We start from the raw sequence: 23,233 nt of genomic DNA on the forward strand, positions 1-23,233 counted from the left end.
AAAGGTGGGTCCCAGTGCTGTCGAGATTCTGGCCCATTTGGACTGGACCTTTAAACTCCGGCCAAAGGGACCGTGGGTGGATCTTTTGCTCACCTGCCCCACGTATCAAGTGGAGTGGGGGACTTCTAAGGCCACAAACCTTTACTGGAGTAACTAATCGATTCCAGAGGGGATCAATTATTATCCTGCAGTTGGAATGTCTCCGGTGGGAGCTGAAAAGTCAGTCAGTTTGGGCTTCCAGATGGCTCTGCTCTACCTGACAAGGGTGGACCACTTTAGGCCGGGGAAGCAGCTGCTGCTGCGTCTTTGCTGACCCTGGCGGTCCGCCACGGCTTTGCAAACGATCCCCGCCCCCCCCCCCAAAGAATTTGGGGAAGGGTCTCCGGCCTTAGGCGAGTGGGATGCTTCTGCCTTACTAACGCCATTGGAGCTGGACCACCCCCACAGGAATCTCTAGGCCCAATATATTTCAAGAAATTCTAAATAAGACACTTTGAAATGGATGCCTTCATAAAAAGATGATTGAAAACAGGCCCACCTTTGAAACGCACTCCACTTTTGGTTGCCAAATTGAGTGCTGGCTATTGTCGCACAACTTTCAAGAAAATGCTGCCGCTTAGATTCTCGGAATCCTCAGCCACCCTTTGATGAGACGTCCTTTTCATCCTTTTATCTGTGGCTGGGTCGCTGCTCAACTTCAAAGCTCCAGTGCTGAAGTTAGTCCGAAAGAAAGGCTGTTTCCTGGAAACACTGATTGTATCGTTTCGAAACCACTTCTTGAATTCGCTGGAAAAACGAGAAAAGCCATCTGTCAGAAGGGGGCCACTTTCTCTGCAAAAACCTTTGCACACTTAACATTTCATTGATGAATTGAGAGAACCCACACCGGTGCTCTCTGTTGTCACCCACTTGTGGTCCCCTTTAATTAACCCCTTGCCTGCTGAGTCCGTTTGCAATCTGACGGTTATCTGCTCCCTCTCTCTTTTTGTTCTAACCCTCATCATTTATTTTCTCCTTCGTCCTGCTTTCACTGGGCTTGTATAGGGGGTTGCCAACCCTCCAGGATTGGCCTGGAGTCTCCAGGAATGAAAGACTAAACTGCAGGACACAGCTGCAAGCAAACACCCGGGAGAAAAATCATAGGGGCAATAAAAAATTGTGCTTTCTTTTAATTCTCTTTGCACACTTTTGTTTATTAGTTATAAAAGTATCAGCTATGGGGAAGAAAGGCTGTTTGACTGACAGTTAAGAATCATCCAATTGGGTAATTAAGAGTCTGCTTATTTTCCGATTTGCGATAGAAAGATGAGGTTGGACATGTCGGGCGACCAATAGTGGGAGGTTTGGGGGCGAGGAGGTTGGAGGCAGGAGGTCATATGATGACACCTCTGGGAATACGTCCAACCAAAAGTTGGCAACCCTAGGCTTGTGCCAACCATGGCTGAGAGGGAAGGAGGCAAGCAAGCTGCTCCTGGACTTCCAGCAGCATCACTCTGAACCAGACGCCAAGCGGATGAGGGTGCCCCCCCCCGATGGATCCTGCCTTAGACCCTTCCGCTTTCCACCTGGCCTTGTATTTGGCTCTTCCCCTTCCCCAGCACAGCTGAGACCGGGGGCCCTGTGGTTTGGAACGCTAATCCCACCTGCACCCCGGCTGCAGTGTTAGTCATCTCCCTCCCACCCGCAATGCACCGTAACAAAACAGAATTCACAAGAAGAGACGAGGGGCTCTTTTCGTTAAAACAGTGAAGGTTAAGAGGAGATCAGATCAGGGTGTTCCAAATTATGATGGTTTTGATAAGGTAATCAGTGAAAAATTACTTCCTCTAATCAGTGAGTCAATAATTCAAGGGCGCAAATTTAAGTTAATTACCGAAAGGATGAAAGGTCAAATTAGGAGATTTTTTTTAATACAGAGGGTTGTTAGGACACGGAATGCCTGACCAGAAAAGTGGTGGAAGCAGAATCCATAAAGGGGAAACGGATAAATATTTGATTAAAAACTTTGAAATGGTCTGGGGAAAGGGCAAGGAAATGGGAGTAAGTGGATCGTTCTTTCAGAGAGAGCTGGCACTAGTGCAATGGGCCGAATGGCTTCCATCTGTACTCCAAAATTCTATGATTTCTTGATCTACTGGATCGTCCAAATTTGAACCGTAAAATTCAACGGCACTTTATTCATGTTTTAATGTCCTCTTCTGATAAATTGTGTGATGATATGGACGAGGCCATTCGCTTATAGTATTCATGGAGCAAAAGCCTATAATTCTCCGCAAGTGACCAGCAAATGCTCAGGATTGGCTCCCCGCGTTTATGCAACTGAATAAGGATCCCTTATCCTTAAGGGCAGTGTTATAGATGCACGTCTTTGTGGGTCTATGATATAATCATTTCCTAGAGTCCAAGTGCTTACACTATAAAGAAAGACTTGCATTTATATAGCGCCTTTCATCACCTCAGGTCGTCCCAAAGCGCTTTACAACCAATTAAGTAATTTTGAAGTGTAGTTACTATTGTAATGTAGGAAACGCAGCAGTGAATTGTACACAGCAAGGTCCCACAAACAGCAATGTGACAATGACCAGATAATCTTTTTTAGTGATATTGGTTGAGGGATAAATATTGGCCAGGACATTGGGGAGAACTGCCCTGCTCTTCTTCGAAATAGTGGCATGGGATCTTATACGTCCACCTGAGAGGGCAGACGGGGCCTTGGTTTAATGTCTCATCTGAAAGGCGGCACCTCCGGCAGTGTGGCACTCTCTCAGTATTGCACTGGGAGGGTCAGTCTAGATCTTGTGCTGCAAGTCTCTGGAGTGGGACTCTGAAGCTGTGACCTTCTGACTCAAGAGGTGAGAGTGCAACTCATTGAGCCACCAATAGAGTGCAGCCAATTGAGGGGTACCTATGTGTTTGCGCTCAGCTGTGCTTCTGAAGCCTCAAAGTGCCTTTAAATCCCTGTCCCTCTATCATGTGACTGAAGCACAAACTGATCAGGGGAGTGGCCTTTGGTCACCACACAGTGCCATCGAGCAGTAGCCTAAAGACTTCCAGAATGAGAGCGACAATACACAGTCTAAAATAATACGGGTTATATTCTGATTTCAGAGCAACACTTACACTACCTGTTACACTCTTCCTCCACCCTTTATCCTCACTGTGTTGTAATAAAGAATCAACACACCAAGACCTGCTCTGACTCATTTACTCAGAAATCCAGTAGCCCTCTTAGTCTTACTTTCCTCTTTCTAAACCAAGCTCTGGTGTCACCTAACCACTACTTCTTGATTCACCTTTCCTTCTCTTTTACTGTTTCTTTTCAACTTTGGCATGCTAAACTGTGGACCTCAGCCCTTCACCGACTCAATTCATAAAGCACTTGACCTTTGCTTTCATTGTTCATGATGCAATCCAGTTTCTTCGAGTACGTTCCAGCCCTTGTGAGCTACTCCCGCAAATGCTTTCTTCCCTATAAAGTGAATGATTAAACAGGGATCTAGGCTGGGTGAGAGGTAAGACTCCAATGAAGGTACAAAGTGATAGTGCAGGACTGAATTAGCATTCTGCCCCATCCCTCTGGACAACCTTTAGATCATAATCACCGCTCCCATTTTCTCAGACAGTCGATGGTATTCTGCTCTAACCATTTACATCTCCTCCGGACCCATCTTTTTGTTTCTTTAACCGAAGCAAAATACTGCGGATGCTGGAAATCTGAAATAAAAACAGAAAATGCTGGAAACACTCAGCAGCATCTGTGGAGAGTGAAACAGAGTTAACATTTCAAGTCGATGACCTTTCGTCAGAACTGGAAGAAGTTAGAGAATTAATAGGTTCCCTTCAACGCACTTGCTTAAAAACTGCTAAATCTGTAATTTCTTCCAGTTCTGACGAAAGGTGATCGACCTGAAACATTAACCCTGTTTCACTCTCCATAGATGCTGACTGAGCTGCTGAGTGTTTCCGGTCTCTATAGAACCTTGTCGATTTTGTTTAAACTCGCAGGTCTCCCCATGTGAATAGACCCTTATAAACTGCATCTGTCGCACCCCATGCCTTAATGGACAACACGTGGGGGTGAAAGTCCTTTTTAGTGAAAGAATCTTTGACCACCCAGCAGATAATAGCTGCTTGCAGTGTCAGAATTAGAACAGCTCACAGGAAGTGGAGTTTGAAGTGGGTGCAGAGGCACGACACGTGAGTGGCACGTCAGCTGATTTCTTCATTTGCTGATCTTGTTGCTCGGAGGTTTTAAGAGGCAGCAGGATTAGTGCTGGGGACAACACCTTGCATTTATACAGTCCCTTTAATGTAGTAAAATGTCCCAAGGCGCTTCGCAGGAGCGTTATCAGACAAAATTTGACGCCAAGTCACACAAGGAGTCATCAGGGCGGGTGACCAAAAGCTTGGCCAAAGAGGTAGGTTTTAAGGAGCGTCTTAAAGGAGGAGAGGTAGAGAGACGGAGAGGTTTAGAGGAGAATTCCAGAGCTTAGGGCCCAGACGGCTGAAGGCACAGCCGCCAATGGTGGGGCGAAGGAAGTTGGGGATGTGCACGAGGCCAGAATTGAAGGATTGTAGAGTTAGTAGGGAGTTGTACGGCCGGATAAGGTTACAGTGATGGGGGCGAGGCCAAGGAAGGAGTTGAACGCAAGGATGAGAATTTTACCTTTAAGGGGAATTAAGTCAGCGATGCGTACTCTTACTCTTCTTGCCCACTAGCTTTCCATTTCTCCTCTCACCAATTCCCCTAATGGCACGGTTGAGATTAAGAACTCATCATGGACGGAATGGCAGGACTAAACTTGTATCCATCCTCCCATGCCAAATCACAAGATACATGAGCATCAGCAGGCAGCACCATCTGGACCATTTCATACAGCCATTGGTAATTAATGGTGAAAGGTAACACTGGGTATATGTACACACACACATATATATGAGCTATGACAAGCTCCTGTTGTACTTAAATGGGTTAATCCTTTGAGGAGTACATTTCCTTTGAAGCTTTCACCAAAAGAAATCTACATGTTTTCTATCTCAAAACATCTGCCAAACGCATGGTCTGCAGATTCTCTCTGCTGTTGTACCAGAAATATATGCTAACAGAACACTGCGCAAACCTGAATTTAATCCTATTAGGCATGTGCAAACAAAGTTGAGGAATGCCTTGATTTGACAGAGGTTCTGTATTGAGCTTCTGTATGCATCTGCACCTCAAGAGATCCTTGATGCCCCCTTCCCTCATATTTTATACATGCTATAGTCCATTTAATTCCCATTTGCAGTGCTGTGCGGAAATATTTCCAAGATCTTTTGACTCACTTCCTCAAGCCTTTCCGAGTTTCCTCTGCATTTGAAGTGGAGTTGGAATTTGATGAACACTGGAGGTATTGGCTCAAAACATCCTGTAGGACGCCCTACAGCATTAAAGATTGGAATAGGACACAAACTGATAGCCTAATGAGTATTCCAGTATTTTTGCAGAAGGGGATGAATGTGTTTTTTGAACATTCTGACATCAGAAACTTCATATTACTTTCCTTCTAGTTCAGGTGTGTTACGTGCCCATGGTTGAGACTGTGTCTCAGACTAATGAATCTAGCTCAGGTGGCTGGATGGTATAATAGGCCAACACAATGCCCTTTTGTCCCAGGCTTGGGTTTGAATTTAGCCGTAACTAATGGAGTGAAAGTCTCCCTTCTCTACTTGCTCTGTGTCCTAAATGCAATGAGTTTGCACAATCTAAACTGACTTCCCAGTGAGTATGGAGCCATAGCACAAAACTGACACCAATTGGAACGAAACTGGCCAACTCATTCAGAGAGACCATAAGGTTGGCCGCTACAGGCAAAGGAAGAATGTCGCGTTGATGCCATTGGGGGTCATCCTCTGAGGTTGGAGCTGAGGTTCTTTACTGGGGCTAAATGAGTAAAGAGAGCTTTAGCTCTAAGCCTATTCCTGACCTGGAAGCACTCGATGACACTGGGTCACGAAATTGGGAAAAAAAATGTTCCACTGGCAAGCATCGATATTTTTCACCTTGATGTGCACAAAACAACAACATCATCAACAAGTTGCATTTATATAGCGCCTTTAACGTGGAGCGTAATCAGACAAAAAAAAATTGACACCGAACCAAAGACCCTCTTGTCAGAGCTTAACAAAGAACATGTCCAGTTATTTCTGTGAAGTCAGCAACCTCTTGGTGAACCTCCTGGGTGCTTTCACAGCAACATTTCTTCAAAAGGTTTTGCAGTTCCCGTTTGTTCACTGGGGCTTATGGTTATTGAATCGCATTCAAGTTTATCACCGTCATGCTTCCCAGCAACGATTTAACATCAGATAAATCAACTCTATTAAGATAAAGTGTGGTAAGAGCGCAAGGTAATTAATCTTTCGCAAGACAACTTGGTGGCATGACGTTTTGTGTTGCCACCCCATGGTATGGCACAGTCTGGATTCAATGATCTCAGCCAAGAAGGTTAACTTAGAGGGCAGGTCAATGGGGCTCTGTCTCATAGACATCAAAATGGCCAATTACAGACTAGCGGTGAAAGGATGCTGGGAAATAGCTCCTTAGGCGGGTATTGGTGTATGGGACAGAGAGACTAAACAGGCAAACACGTTGATTATTCTGCCAGTTGTTGCTGAACATCCATTTTTGTTGTGTGGGGAAGGAGTCACATAGGAACAGGAGTAGCCCCTCGAGCCTATTCCGCCATTCAATTAGATTATGGCTGATCTGTATCTTAACTCCATTTACCCGCCTTGGTCCCGTAACCCTTAATACCCTTGGCTAACAAAAATCCATCAATCTCAGTTTTTAAATTTTCAATTGACCCCCAGCCTCAACAGCTTTTTGGGGGGGAGAGAGTTCCAGATTTCCACTACCCTTTGTGTGAAGAAATGCTTTCTGACATCACCCCTGAAGCTCTAATTTTAAGGTTATGCCCCCTTGTTCTGGACTCCCCTCCACTAGAGGAAATAGTTTCTCTCGATCTACCCTATCAAATCCTTTAATCATCTTAAGCACTTCAATTAGATCACCCCTTAGTCTTCTATACTGAAGGGAATACAAGCCTAGTCAATGCAACCTGTCCTCATAATTTAACCTCTTTTAGACCCGGTGTCATTCCAATAGCTTTTTCATTTCTCTCAGTGTTGTAGCTAAGACTGGAAGAGGAACGTTGGCTATAAAAAGCAGGGGCCAGGGAACGGGAATGTTTAAAGAGTTTTCCATTCTCCACCTGCTATTTTGAATTCTTCCATGAAAGAAAGCTTATGTTGTAAATATATGAATGTAGTGCTGTCTTTGCTGGGGCCCAATCTCATCACACCGGGTTGCGCTCAGGTCTCGCTGTAAGCAGCAGAGAGGGTCGGCCGACATCAGAAGGATGCTGCCCACTGTTGGTGCCGTTCAACTTGTGGGCATAAGGCCACAGTACCAAACCGGCACTTAAGAAAGAGAAAAAATACTTGCATTTATATAGCGCCTTTCACGACATCAGGACGTCCCAGCCATTGATGTACTTTTGAAGTGTACTCACTGTTGTAATGTAGGAAACGTGGCAGCCAATTCGCGGACAGCAAGCTCCCAAAAACAACAAATAAATGACAGATCATCTGTTTTGGGTGTTGGTTGAGGAATGACCAGGACTACGGGGAGAACTCCCCTGCTCTTCTTCGAACAGTGCCGTGGGATCTTTTACATCCATCTGAGAGGGCAGACAGGGCCTCGGTTTAACATCTCACCTGAAAGGTGGCACCTCCGACAGTGCAGCACTCCCGCAGTGCTGCATTGAAGTGTCAGTGCGGATTATGTGCTCAAGTCTCTGGATTGGGACTTTAGAACCCACATCCTTCTGCCATCAGAGGCGAGAGTGCTACCCACTGAGCCACGGCTGACACCTAATTAGCAACCCCATCCGGAAAGGACAGCTGGCATGGGAAGAGCAAGAACTCGCATTGGCACAGTAGACGCTCTCTTCTGAGGTTGGTTTCTGAGAGGATGATTCCCTTCTCTAGTTGTATGTTTAGCAGTGAGGAATCCACCGGTCAGTGGATGTTTCAATTCCCACGGACAAAAGGGAAGAATTAAAGCTGTCCGATTCCATATTCAGCATTATGCTGTTCCTTTTCTGGCTGATTTTTTTGCTTTGCTGATACTGCAATCAGGAACTACAGGGTTCGTGAGTCTGCTGATATCATTTCCTTTTATATCAACTACAGCAACTTTTAGCAGATGAATTGGCATTGAGAGTGACACATTTCAAAACTGTTAAGTCATTTCTCCATCCATGCTTCATTAGAGACCCTCCTGGTTATGCACAATGGCCACAATAATTGTGTGAGTCACCAGTAGAAATGGAATAGGATCATATCTCACTAAAATCGTGGGAGGGATCATTTTGAGCTAACTTGCCGGACGGGGATCCCACAGGATCGGATGGAATGTCGGTATGACACCCCGCCCGATATTACCCCTCCCGTTGGCTTAAATGGAGTGTAAAATCGGGTGGGGTATAAAACCAGCACTGCACCCCATCCCGTCAGTTACATAAGAACATAAGAACATAAGAAATTGGAGCAGGAGTAGGCCAATCGGCCCCTCGAGCCTGCTCCGCCATTCAATAAGATCATGGCTGATCTGATCCCAACCACAAATCTAAAGAACACAAGAAGTCCCTGCGGCCCGACGGGCGGGTTAGGTTAAAATTGCTCCCCGTGGTTTCAGCAAATCTGTGGGGTGGGGGAGGAGTGCGCACCACAGGAGATGAAACTGATGGTGGTCTAAGCCCACCAACCTACTGGACCTCATTGGAATCCACACAATTCTCCTCAGGGTGACCTCTATCTCAGACTGTGTAACTGTAGGGTGGGAACAACAACCGCTACGTGCATTTATAGTGCGCCTTTAACATAGTAAAAAGCCCCGAGGCACCTCGCAGGAGCGTAATCGGACAAAAATTGACTGATTTTGAGACCGACCTTCCTGAGTCAGGGGGCCACTGAGCTGAGGTTGGGTGGTTTTCACTCTAAACACTCCCTGCGGCCTGCACCTCAGGCGAAAGCCTAGGAGACAGTCCCCTGGTTAGCCTCATGGCAGAATGTTCAGCCCTTGGGAGGGGCAAAACCTAAAAGAAGGGGGAACTATGTAAGTAGAGTCCAAAAGACGTGATTACAACACAACTTATCTCATTGGCCGGGGGATGGGGTTCAGAATCTTGATCTTTTTATAACTAAGGTCTGAAGCTCACAGGGAGATTATAGCCTTCGCGTTATGGGATACTTTTTTTTTGTAATAAATGCTGTGGAGTTCATGAAGTGGTTTTATCCGGCCTCTCCTGTTGACAGGATCTGCATGCCAGCTGTGCCCCATTTGTGTGGGCGACTGGTGCAGCAAAAACTGCCAGTTTTATGGCTCTCATAGACATCCGAGATGCCAGACATACAAGTGGCAACTCCCTCACCAGAAAAGAAAACAAGGCTCAGCTCAGCTCCTACGTGGGTGGGCCAGCAATGTGCTCTACAGGAGGGCATTAACACTCTGGAATATGCTTAACCAAATATTCCATAGACTACCAGATGTGATACCTTTCACCCAGTGTGTACTATCCGCAAGATGCACTGCAGCAACTCGCCAAGGCTTCTTGCACAGCACCTCCCAAACCCTCGACCTCCACCACCTAGAAGGACAAGGGCAGCAGGTGCATGGGGACACCATCGCTTCCAGGATGCCCTCCTGACTTGGCCATATATCGCCCGTTTCTTCACCGTCGCTGGGTCAAAGTCCTAGAACTCCCTTCCCAACAGCACTGAGGGAGCACCTTCCCCACACGGACTGCAGCGGTTTAAGAAGGCGGCTCACCACCACCTTCTCAAGGGCAACCGAGGGTGGGCAATAAATGCCGGCCTTGCCAGCAGAGCCCGTATCCTGAGAGTGATTTTAAAAAATCATGTAGCACGGGAGTGCCAGTTCTTTGAAAGAGCTATCCAATTAGTCCCACTCTCCTGTTCTTTCCCCATAGCCCTGCAAATTTTTCCTTGCATAAGTATATGTATAAGGATTGCAACCTCATACCCAAAGCATATGATAGCGTGAAGCCCTTTTATGGTACTGCGCTGGATCTTGACTTTGCAAAATGCTAGCACTTCCTATGGGGAACTGGATCTCCAATAAAACACAGTAGAGTTTTATTAACCGACACCCAGAAGTTGTTATGAATTATGAAGCAAAGACTAAGCATTTCCCAAGGGGGAAAAGTGGAACTACAGGATTAAAGGCTCTATTAAACAGTGCTATTTCAGTGGGGTCATTTCAATTGGTGTACGAATACCCGCTGTTCGCTGATGGCTATTCTCTTCCCTTCGTTTGCTGGAGAACAGGAAAAGATGAGAGCAGCACTGAATCCCAGTTCACCCAGAATCCCACATCCGAGCAGGCCGTGAATGAATAGCATCGATGCATTTAAGGGGAAGCTAGATAAGCACATGAGGGAGAAAGGAATAGAAGGGTATGTTGATAGGGTGAGATGAAGTAAGGTGGGAGGAGGCTCATGTGGAGCATAAACACCAGCACAGACCTGTTGGGCCGAATGGCCTGTTTCTGTGCTGTAAAAATCTATCTAATTCTTCAAAATAAAACGTTTAATTCCATTCTCTCATCACTTTAAAAAATGCTCTGACAAAAATATGAACGTTTTATGAAGTGAATTTGGGCACCATGTGCAATGAGGAGCAGCGAGCCGCACATTGTGCTGGCTCCTTGTGAAAGGTTCATGGGAATGATCTGCTCCTTCAATTATATCAAAAAGCAAAATAATACGGATGCTGGAAATCTGAACTAAAAAGAGAAAATGCTGGAAATACCCAGCAAGTCAGGCAGCATCTGTGGGGAAAGGAGCAGAGTTAACGTTTCAGGCCGATGATCTATCGTCAGAACTGGAACTATATTGTCAAACTGATGCTCCCCACCTTGTTCTCAATGGGCTATTCCACTTATGATGTCATAAGTGCAATCACAACCAGCCAGTGGAACAGTCCATACAAATAAAAAGGGAGGGAGCAACAGAACTTTGGTCATACAATCTAAGGCGCAGATCGAGAGGTTTAAGCACTGGATTTTGATCAAGGGGCTCTCCGAATTTGGAAAAAAAAGTACACTCCTGGGTGATGGTGGTGTGGGAGAGTTTATTTTAAACGTCTGCTAATGTTTTGCTTGCAGTCCTTTCATTTGGCTTTTCACAGAAATCTATAGTTTGGATTTAACTGCTGCTTTCTGCTAGCAATAACATTCCTCAGCTGCATAGTGTTTAGTGAATGAAACAGACCATAAAAGAGATGCAGTTTAACAGGACTATAACCGTGCCCCCCACCCTCCCCCGCAATCTTGCGTTTTATTCCTTCCAGTTAGCTTCTGATCCAGAAAGCTGGCAAACATCTATCGTCAAACTGGCAAGTGAGCAGAGAGCCGTCCCATGGGAATAATTTGGTTGTTCCATGGGTGTGATTGTACCTTGTTTGCATTTCACAGATTTTGGCCCTTACCCCACCCACCTCGACATACGAACAATAAACAAAGCCCCAGCGATTTGTGCGGAAAAAGTTACTTAACGAGCGTGGGAGGCCCATAACTCTCTCGCAGGACAGGTGCGAAGAGTCTATAAAGTCTCTTCCCACCAGCGCAAGAATCTCAACAATGCCTAGTCGACATGTTACGATCTTCACTTTAGTCCATGGTGCATGTTATTTGCTTTTGGACATGTCCTAGAATACAACTCATAGATTGCCAGAGAGTTAAAGGATAGTTCATTGCAAATAGATCTATACCTGACACTTCAAGCAAAAAGTGATTAATACAAGTCGCAACAAGGTATAGACTGCACACGGCATATTATAAGCACTAAAAGTTGCATAGATAGAGAGAATCTATTTCCTCTGGAGGGGGGAATCAAGAACAAGAGGACATAATCTTAAAATTAGAGACAGGCCATTTAGGAGGGATGTCAGGAAGCATTTTTCCACACAAAGGGGTAATAGAAATCTGGAATTCTCTCCCCCAAAAGGCTGTGGATGCTGGGGGACAATTGGAACTTTCAAGGCTGAGATCGCTAGATTTTTGTTGGGTCAGGGTATCAAGGGATATGGAACCAAGGTGGGTAAGTGGAGATTAGCCATGATCTAATTGAATGGCAGAACAGGCTCGAGGGGCTGAATGGCCTACTCCTGCTCCTAATGTTCCTAGGTCCAGAAAAAGACCATTAGCCCCAAGTAGTCGGTCGCTTTTTTAATGACCATTTTTGTGTGCTCGCCAAGGTGAGGAATGTTAGTACTGGGGAATGAAACAAAGTAAAACATTTAACGAATAGCGCCTTTGAAGTAGTAAAACGCCCCAAGGCGTTTCATGGGTTGGGTTATCAAACAAAATTTGACGCTGAGCCACATAAGGAAATAGGACGGGTGACCATAAGCTTGGTCAAAGAGATAGGTTTTAAGGAGTGTCTTAAAGGAGGAGAGAGAGGGAGAGAGGCGGAGAGGTTTAAAGAGGGAATTCCAGAGCTTAGGGCCTAGGCAGCTGAAGGCACGGTTGCCAATAGCAGAGTGATGAAAATTGAGGATGCACAAGAGACCAAGAATTGGAGGAGCGCAGAGATCTCGGAGGGTTGTCGGGCTGGAGCAGGTTACAGAGATAGGGAGGGGGCGAGGGCCATGGAGGCATTTGAATACAAGGATGAGAATTTTAAAATCGAGGTGTTGCCGAACTGGGAGCCAATGTAGGTCAGCGAACACAGGGGTGATGGGTGAGTCGGACTTGGTGCGAGTTAGCATACGGGCAGAGTTTTGGATGAACTCAAATTTAAAGAGGGTGCAAAGTGGGATAGCGAATTGCCTTTTGAATCCATTCACACTGCTTCTATGCTTGTGTCTGATGATTTTAATCCTTGACTGCGGTGAACAACTTGCTTATGTCAACTTTGTTAGTTCCTGTCATAATTGTGAAAACTTTTCAATGTTACTCAAAGATTAAACCAATGAAAGTCACTGGAGCCTTGATGACCTTTGGGTTTTATGACAAGTGGTCTGCACAATCAAATTCAACACGTCTATTAACCAAAACATTCCTTAAAATACCGGGACGGAGTTTGTGTTTGTCAAGGTGAAGGCATCTGTTTTGGGGAATAGAATATTTTTACACAAGCTGCAACTGGTGTCGATGGTCAGGTAAAGCTTGGATTGCTGCAATGACATTTCTTAACACCCCCCATCTCCCAACTCGGAAGGGCACCCCTTCTATCGTTGATGTGGTATATTCCATTTCTCAAACCAGTCACCATGGCTACTCTGTAAGAATGCCAATTTTGTTGCCAGTTCGAGGTGTTGTGAGTCAATGAGAATTAGATTTGGATGGTGCAGTGGCGTAGACACCCACCTCTCACTTTAGGTGTCGGCCGGGGCTCAGTGGGTAGCACTCTCCGTCTGTGTCAGAAGGTTGTGGGTTCAAGTCCCCACTCCAGAGACTTGAGCACAAAACCTAGGTTGACACTCCAATGCAGTACTGAGGGAGTTGCCATCTTTCGGATGAGATGTTAAACTGAGGCCCCGTCTGCCCTTTCAGGTGGATGTAGAAGATCCCTTGACACAATTTCGAAGAAGAGCATGGGAGTTCTCCCTGGTGTCCTGGCCAATATTTATCCCTCAACCAACATCAATAAAAAAGAATTATCTCATCATTGCCATATAGCTGTTTGTGGGAGCTTGCTGTCCGCAAGTTGGCTGCTGTGTTTCCTACATTATAACAGTGACTACACTTCAAAAGTGGCTGTAAAACGCTTTGGGATGTCCTGAGGTCGTGAAAGGCACTATATAAATGCAAGTTCTTCTTCTTGGACCTGCGTTCAAATCCACCAAAGACTGATGGGATGAAAATCTCCTCTGTTAGGCTTTGAGGGTCACAGCCAAAGTGAGTTTGGGCAGTTCCCCGGGGCCCAGAGCACTAAATCAGCAGTCAGCTAGGACAAAGGACAGCTGATTCTGAAACTAGTGCAAATGTCACACTGGGGCAATAGTGGGGTTGCTGTTCTGAGGTTGGGACTGAGGGCTGTTGTTGGGACAGAATGGAGTGAGCTTTTGTCTTCCTCAAACCATGGGAATGCTCGATGCTGGCAGTGGGTGCCTGAAATGAAAAATATTCCCACCCCCAGTATCTAACATCCCTCACCTTGAAGTGCACAGAACGTAACTGGAAGACTTCTGATGCCAACATGAATTAATCGTTAGGCTCTCAGGATTCACCAGATGTTCCCAGAATGTCAGCACTGTTCAATGAACCAGCATTTATCAGCATAAAAACTAGTCAACAAAACAAACGACTACATAAAAACGAGGCAGGGGAACGATTTATCCTGATTGTTGGCTGGCTCGAGCCCAGTGACAGAGGAAACCAACATGATCAGTTTCATGTAGATTTCATGGGCCAATACTTTCCGCTGTATAACTCCACAGTAGTCCTACCCTGGGATTTGAAAGAGAGAGGCCCCTTCATGTCTTCAAAGGGGGAGAAAAAAAGGAAATGCTTTCAAAATACTTTTTAAACTATATAATTTATTTTTAAACTGCTGTAATTTTCCTCTTTTTTTCTTTGAGAGGACAATCATCAGGAACAATAGTCTGCGAATGTTTATTTTCAAACGCCCTTTTCAATGCATTTACATCACTTTTTTGTAACTAGGTGGGGGTCAGAAACTGAAAAAGAACAATAGCTGCCATCTCGATAACTTGTTGATCTGAAAAGATTCACCCCCCTTGCTTGTCAATCTGTCAAAGAAATGTTAGTTTTTTTACTTTGCAGAAGTACCGCCATCAAAGCATTCTTTTAATTTGTCTTGTCCAGACACCTACTTCCTCTTCCTCAGACTTCCACGGGCTGTAACAGAGGAAGCCTGTAACGCACCAGCGACAGGTCCCCCCGGTGATGAACGCTCTGCTGGAAGTGGTTGTATATCAGATGAGGCACCAAATCGACCAAAAAAAATAAAACACAAGCGCACAGAAGAAAAACCGGCTGGCCCTCTCATTCTCCTTCACCTCTCGACGGTTCAATTTTGACCATTAAGCAGCGCAGGCATCCCAGGCAGCTCAGCTGAAAAGAGGCACTGCTCATTGTGTAACCGAGCCGCGGACGCCAGGGAGATCCCAGGAGTCATTTCGCGCTCTGTTGGGTTATCTAATCCCAGCCGAGGCGGGCACGGATGCTACCATTAGCTCTGGCGTCCCATAGCTAGGAAGAAGAGCAACAACTAGGTTGCCTCCAGACTCGACTATTCCAATGCTCTCCTGGCCGGCCTCCCGTCGTCCAACCCGCACCAAGTACCACTTACCCATCGCCTCTGATCTACATTGGCTCCCAGGCAACCAATGCCTCCATTTTCAAAATTCTCATCCTCGTGTTCAAATCCCTCCATGGGTTCGTCTCTCCCTGTCTCTGTAACCTCCTCCAGCCCTGCAACCCTCCGAAAACTCTGTCTTCCTCCAATTCTGGCCTCTCGTGCATCCCCAACACCCTTCGCCCCACCATTGGTGGCCATACCTTCAGCTATCTAGGCCCTAAGCTCTGGAATCCCCTCCCTAAACCTCTCCACCTCCCTATCCTCCTTAAAAACCCATCTCTCCGTCTTAATGTCTCCTCCTTTAGCTCGGAGTCAATTTTTGTCTGATTACACTCCTGTGAAGCGCCTTGGGACGATTTCCTACGTTAATGGCGCTGTATAAATGCAAGTTGTACTGCTTTTTGCCTACTCCTGAGTGTTGATCAGTGCCCCTTGCTGCAAAAGTCAAGCCTGACAACAGACTTTGGCTATGATGGCTTGCCCAGTCAAATAGCCATCACTGCCGAGGCCCATGCAGAACAGCTGCTTCTACTCAGCTCTAGCCCAGTGTGGGTCAGCACCTCCAGGAAAGTAGAAGAAAAAAATTGTGAAGAAAGGGAAGGGATAGAAAGATTGGGATCACTCATTGGGAGGTGGATTTCCGGTGATTTCAGACTAAGACTGTTGAGGGAATAATAATAGTGCAATTACAATAGAAATGATTTCAAACGAGGTTTGTGAACTTAAAGCCGAATTGAAAATTGTTGGGAAGCAAATGGAAATCGAAAAGCCTCAAACTGTTTACACATAATTATGCTCCTTTATATCAACTCAATCACTTTTTCCATAAGTTCCTATCAAAGAGAAACTGCAGGCACCAAGTAACTTGTACGCGATGCACAAACACTGTGCCAACCTCCAGTTGCAGCAGAATTCAATCTTTATCATTTCATCTACACCAGCGAGAGCAACTGAACCAGAGAGGAGATGAGGACAATTATTTTTTTTTTACGCAGTGAGTTGTTATGATCTGGAATGCGCTGCCTGAAAGGGCGGTGGAAGCAGATTCAATAGTAACTTTTAAAAGGGAATCGGATAAATACTTGAAAAGGAAAAATCTGCAGGGCTATAGGGAAAGAGCAGGAGGGGCAGTGGGGCTAACTGGATTGTTCTTTCAAAGAGCTGGCACAGGCACTATGGGCTGAATGGCCTACTTCCCTGCTGTATGATTCTAACTTTCAGAATGGGGGTTTTGCACTGAGTGGAGGAGATGTTCTCTAAAAGAAGGTACTTGCGATTTGGCTAGAGTTAGCGATCAGAAATCTTCCCATCGTATCTGCAATGTCTTGAACACATCAGAAATGATTGCTTATGACAATGTTAATGGATTAATGCCTCCGTTGTAATAGAGGACAAATGGATATTATCGGAAGCATTAAACGTTCTTATGGATACGATGAATACACTCATTTGCAGGCTGTGGTGGAGGCAGAAATAAAAGACTTGCTTTTATATAGCACCTTTCATGAAGTCAGGACGTCCCAAAGTGCTTCACGGCCAATTAACTACAGTCACTGTTGTAATGTAGGAAACGCAGCAATCAATTTGCACACAGCAAGGTCCCACAAACAGCAATGAGATAATGCATTTTAATGATGTTGGTTGATAGGATACCAGGGAGAAATCCCCTGTTTTTCTTCAAATAGTGCCGCAGGATCTTTTACGTCCACCTGAGAGGGCAGACGGGGCCTGGGTTTAACATCTCAGCCAAAAGACAGCACTTCTGACAGTGTAGCACTCCCTCAGTATTGCATTGGGAGTGTCAGCCTAGATTTTGTGCTCAAAGTCTCTGGAGTGTGACTTGAACACACAGCCTTCTGACTCAGAGACAAGAATGCTACCAACTGAGCCACAGCTGACACACTGAGGGCAGCTATTTACTGACCTACAAAGATCGTCAGTAGCATCTTGTGAGGATCTGACCGTGCTTGGTTGAAATTATGAAGCTCGGTATAAGTGGGACTAAGTAGTGCTGAAGATTGGACGCTGACCTTTCTAGGAATTCAATCCAGACAGATCGGATGACTGCCTCATCTATCTGCTGGCTTTACATGAAATGAGTTTGGCAGTCTCTGCCCAGCTCCTAGTGGGCACGTACCCACAGCATTAAATTGGCTCCTCTCCTCTTTCAAGTATATCTCTCCCCCCAACTAGGTAACTGGTTGGATTCAGAGCCTCGGAAGAGGCAAAACCACAGTGGAAGAAGTTGTTGAAATGGATGTAGATTAAAACAAAATTGTAGGCAGTGTAAATGTTCATCTTTACAACCTCCAATTGGCATGATTGAAAGTACACTGAGATACAGTTTACTTATTATGCAATGATGTAGGGCATTCCCAGCAAACAGTATCGACTGGGGCACAATTCCTGCTGGTTAAATGCACAATTCTTGTCTATCTTTGCATTTCATGCAACATACTCTGGCCTGTCAGTTATCTTTTATGTAACACACTGTAGACTGTGCATTAGCCTGTACATAACACACTGTAGACTGTGTGTTAGCCTGTACATAATTCACTGTTGACTGTGCATTAGCCTGTACATAACACACTGTAGACTGTGTGTTAGCCTGTACATAACACACTGTAGACTGTGCGTTAGCCTGTACATAACACACTGTAGACTGTGTGTTAGCCTGTACATAACACACTGTAGACTGTGCATTAGCCTGTACACAACACACTGTAGACTGTGTGTTAGCCTGTACATAACACACTGTAGACTGTGTGTTAGCCTGTACATAACACACTGTAGACTGTGCATTAGCCTGTACATAATACACTGTAAGCCTGTATATAACACACTGTAGACTCTGCATTAGCCTGTATATAACACACTGCAGCCTGTATATAACACACTGTAGACTGTGTGTTAGCCTGTACATAACACACTACAACCTGTGCATTAGCCTGTACATAACACACTACAGCCTTTGCATTAGCCTGTACATAGCACACTGTAGCCTGCGCATTAGCCTGTACATAACACACTGTAGCCTGTATATAACACACTGTAGACTCTGCATTAGCCTGTACATAACACACTGTAGCCTGTGCATTAGCCTGTACATAACACACTGCAGCCTGTATATAACACACTGTAGACTGTGTATTAGGCTGGACATAACACACTGCAGCAAGTGCATTATCCTGTACATAACATACTGTAGACTGTCCATTATCCTGTACATAACACACTGCAGCCTGTGTGTTATCCTGAATAATGGCCTTTCTAAACGGTAAGTATCTCATTTTTATTTTAACATATAAGGGCCAATTTCCTGAGTTGTTCTGCGGACAGCCTACTAACCTGGGCCACACACATCGGGAAATAGTAGGTTGCGCTGCCTCTGATTTCCCAGCATGCCTAGAGGGGGGAGTGGCCTCCCTGCGGGCAGTGCGATCTCAGAAAGTCGTCAGTATAACGTATGGCAAAAAGTGTCAGAGGAAAAGAAAACAACACATTTTGGCTTCAGAGAAAAGACAATAAATCATCGATCACAATTTAATAGCCGCGGAGGTTTAGATGAGGGTCCTGCACCAATCAGCATATTTCCATTAACATTGAATTCCATGGAAAAACTATCAAACAGCACCGTCTTCATCGACAAAAGGTGACTTCTGTTGTGACAGGCTAAATCACAACGCTAACCCCATGACAGTTTTAGGCTAAAAGCCTCCTTGACAACAACTTGCAATTATACAGCGCCTTTAACGTAATAAAACGTCCCAAGGTGCTTCACAGGAGCGCAATCGGAGAAAAGTTGACACCCAGTCTCATAAAGAGATATTAGGGCAGGTGACCAAAATCTTGGTCAGAGAGGTAGCTTTTAAGGAGCGATTTAAAGAAGGCGAGAGAGGCAGAGAGGTTTAGGGAGGGAATTCCAGAACTTAGGGCCCAGGCAACTGAAGGCACGGCCGCCAATGGTGGAGCGATGAAAATCAGGGGATGCGCAGGAGGCCAGAATTGGAGGAGCGCAGAGATCTCGGAGGGTTGTAGGGCTGGAGGAGGTTACAGAGAGAGAGGGAGGGGCGAGGCCATGGAGGGATTTGAAAACACGGATGAGAATTTTAAAATCGAGGCATTGCCGGACCGGGAGCCAATGTAGGTCAGCGAGCACAGGGGTGACGGGTGAGCAGGACTTGGTGCGAGAACTTATATGTGAGAAACTTCACTGGGCAAAAAGCAGTTCGTGTAAAACAGATCCTTTGAGTTCAGACCAGCAACAACAAGAGGTTTCTGCCAACAGGAAGCCTCAATAACCTCAGCAATCTGAGGATGAGAGGGGTGTTCAGGTGACCTGGCACTTTAATCTGCCAGTCTCAGCTGCAATGCATCTTATGAGGCCCAGACTTGTCTGACACTCCCAACGCCCCAGTCTCGGTTGCTATTTCCATGGCATCTTCCCAGCACGGATCAGCATGTGGCTGAGCTAAGCTGTGATAAGATGTGGTACAGGTGACCGCCGAGTTCGGATCTGCAGGTGTGTTCCAGTGACACAGCAGGTTTGGCTTTACTGTGATTTTTTTTATCATGCCCATCTGCTTACATTGTGGGGCAGGAACGTACTGCAGAATCAAAGGCCTTGTCCCTGTGACTCACCCATTCCGGGTCGTGCTCCGGTATAGATGGCAAACCTCCCTCAACGCTTGGGTTTATCTCCCGGATTTTCCTCTTTCCCTTTCTCTATCCGAAGCCTCGAATTCCCTTTCGTCCCGCTGTTAAGTGATAGATTTGCCAAGCCAGCTCCTATCACCCACTCAGAAGCATTCTCCAAATTCCAGTCAGGGGCTCGCACAAACTGTGACACAATCTGTTCTTGTCCCTTCCCCCGCCCCCTCTCTTCTTTTTAAAAAAAAAATCTGCCAATTAGCAAGGATTCTATAAAGTGTCTGTGTGAAAACATTTGGAGCTGCACACACTACAGTCACTGGTAATGATCAGAAGTGTGTTTTCATTTTGAAGGTATGAAATTTCGCTAATTTTATCCTCGCCCCCCACTCTCGTGAAGGCACCGACTCCTACTGGGGTACTTTGCCCAAGTGGGCATTCATTCATGTGTGAGCCTAGGGACAGAACGCCGACAGACTATTTATTGTGACACTCGCTACAGCAGAACCTGAGCCTCTCCTCACCTGAAGTCCTCGCCCCTGCTTATTGAACCACTCAAGAGCAGGTACGTTCCCCTCCCTAGCCCAGGCACTCCGAAGCCAATTGTGTCAGCTCTGCTTACGTCCCAGTTGAGATGAACAAACTCAGTGCAAAGTAAAAATCGAACCTTCTGGTCCATACATGTTGTCTTTAACAGGTCCGCCATGGGGGGACGAGGTAAAATTTATCAACTTAAGAACGTAATCATTTTTGTGAACAAGAAAAGGCCAATAAAGTCCAGCAAGCCTATCCCTCTTGACAGATCTCCACCCACCTGCCCACCATCTCACCAGGTCCCTCAATGCCACTTACCAATCTCCTCACCAGATTATTTCTCTCTCCTTGAAAAACATCCGATTGTTTCTTCAAACAACTCATACTGTTCCACTATCATGCCCTTTGCGTGTAATTTATTCCACAAATTGATTATATTTTGAGTGAAAAGGTTCCTCCCTACTTCTGCCTGATGTTTACTGTCTAGTATTTGAACTGTTCACTATAATGAAGAATTTGTGCAGATCAATTTTATCAATTCCCTTTATAATCTTGAGAACCTCAGTTAGGTCACCTCCAAGCCTCTTCCTCTATTATATTGCCAGTTGCCCTTGGTCTCCAAAGGCTACATATCGACTGTGGACAAGTAACCAATTTCCAAGACAATGGCAGCCAATGCTAACGGGAGCCATTCACTAGGCACTGTGAGACTGTAGGCTGAGGTTGACTCTCCTGATTTGACTTCTGTGTTGTAGGGCTGCTTGGTATCCTTGGTGTCTCCTTACTTCATTCCAGCTAAGGTCAGTAAGTCAATGGAACTGATCAATCATGGGTGCAATGGGTTAGACGCCAAACTTTCATTTCTGGAGCTGGGTTCCCAAATGGCCCAAACTAATGGGATGAAAATCTTCTCAATCTTGTAAGGACCGATACAGTTCCCAGTGGGCATGGTAACATAACATAACATAAATGATGCTTATTCAGCACAAATTACCACTGTCATTGAGAGAGGCAAAAGAAGTCAAGGGGCAATGTCAGGAAGCCCTTCATCACACAAGGGTGATGGAATTCTGGAACTCTCTCCCCAAAAAGCTGTTGAGGCTGGAACATAGGAACAGGAGTAGGCCATTCAGCCCCTCGAGCCCGCTCTGCCATTTGATAAGATCATGGCTGATCTGTGATCTAACTCCATATACCTGCCTTTGGCCCTTAATACCTTTGGTTGGCAAAAGGCTATCTATCTCAGATTTAAATTTAGCAATTGAACTAGCATCAATTGCCGCTAATTTAAAATTTCAAAACTGAGATTGCTAGATTTATGTTAGGTGAGGATATGAAGGGATATTGAACCAATGCGAGTAAATGGAATTAAGGTATAGATCAGTCATGATCTAATTGAATGGTGGAACAGGCTCGAGGGGCTGAATGGCCTACTCCTGTTCCTATGTTGCTAAGAGGTTGTACGGCAAATGGAACGAGATCATACTCATGCAGTATGAGGTGCTCTTTCGAGATTTGGGGCTGCAGTAAATTGTTGGGGCAGTATAGAGCTACACTCTGCATCAAAGGCATTCCACACCTGGCTTGGGAGTGCTTGATGCTGGGACTGGGCGCCTGGAATAATATTCCATTTCCCAACACTAAAACCCATCAATAAAAAAATCATGCATCCCATTCCTGTATGGAGCAGTGCATCAGTGGTCTAGTACACTGCTTCATTGAATGTACATGATCCTATTTGTTTAATGGTTTGCAAACATTAGATTTTATATCCTTACTTTTCAATTGTATTATAATCATTGTTTTGTATGTTCCTAAGCAACTACTGTATCACTGTTTTCCCAAAGGGCACAATCTAATGCTGATTTATTTTTTTGCCATGACTCTTACTACATTGAATTTTTTTTAATAGATATAATAAGTGACCTTTGCAGCTGCTAATAGGGATTTAACCAAAAGCATCTGGATAAAATCAACTGACTGCTCCAAGCAGGTAAAAGCCCTGCTTGCTTGCTCCTTTTAATGATCACAAGCTTCTCTTACCCAGTCCGAGGGTCTCGCTGGTCTGTGCGTAGCTCATTCTTCCAGTCGGCGCTGGGCTTTCATCTCTGTCAGGACAAAACAGTAACTAGTGTGAGTCAGCATCACATGATAGTTCTCTGATGTTCTGTTACACAATTAGGTCATGCCACTGTTACTGAGGATACCTCCTTCCCAGCTCCATGGCTGCTTAAGCACCACTCAGACCCAAATGCTGACCCACCTACTACTGAGTTCCCTTCACAGTTGCAATATTCTGACAATATTAACACTTTGATGTATCGCTGCAACATTTCAGAGTATAATAAAGAAAGGCTTACATTTATATAGCACCTTTCACCACTTTGTGATGTCTCAAAGCATTTTACAGCCAATTAAGTACTTTTGAAGTGTAGTCACTGTTGTAATATAGGAAATGTGACAGCCAATTTGCGCACAGAGGTCCCACAAATAGCAATGAAATAAATGACCAGATAATCTGTTTTAGTGATGTTGGTTGAGGGTTAAATATTAGCCAGGACACCAGGGAGAACTCCTCTGCTCTTCTATTGAAAATTGCCATGGGATCTTTTACGTCCACCAGAGAGGTTTAACATCTCAGCCGAAAGACGGCACCTCCGACA

The 23,233-nt window shown here is 45.3% G+C and overlaps 1 long non-coding RNA gene across 1 annotated transcript in view; it reads right to left on the reverse strand.

Moving 5' to 3' along the window:
• Window positions 1-567: 567 nt before the first annotated feature.
• Window positions 568-23,233, reverse strand: part of LOC137304289 (uncharacterized) — a 65,551-nt gene continuing 42,885 nt past the window's right edge. The window contains exons 2-3 of the long non-coding RNA XR_010958538.1: window positions 22,614-22,678; window positions 568-786 (exon numbers count right to left, since the gene is read on the reverse strand). This is a non-coding gene — a long non-coding RNA (uncharacterized lncRNA). The remainder of the gene's footprint in view (window positions 787-22,613; window positions 22,679-23,233) is intronic.

This window comes from Heptranchias perlo, chromosome 37 (assembly GCF_035084215.1).
Source record: "Heptranchias perlo isolate sHepPer1 chromosome 37, sHepPer1.hap1, whole genome shotgun sequence".
Taxonomy (NCBI): Eukaryota; Metazoa; Chordata; class Chondrichthyes; order Hexanchiformes; family Hexanchidae; genus Heptranchias; species Heptranchias perlo.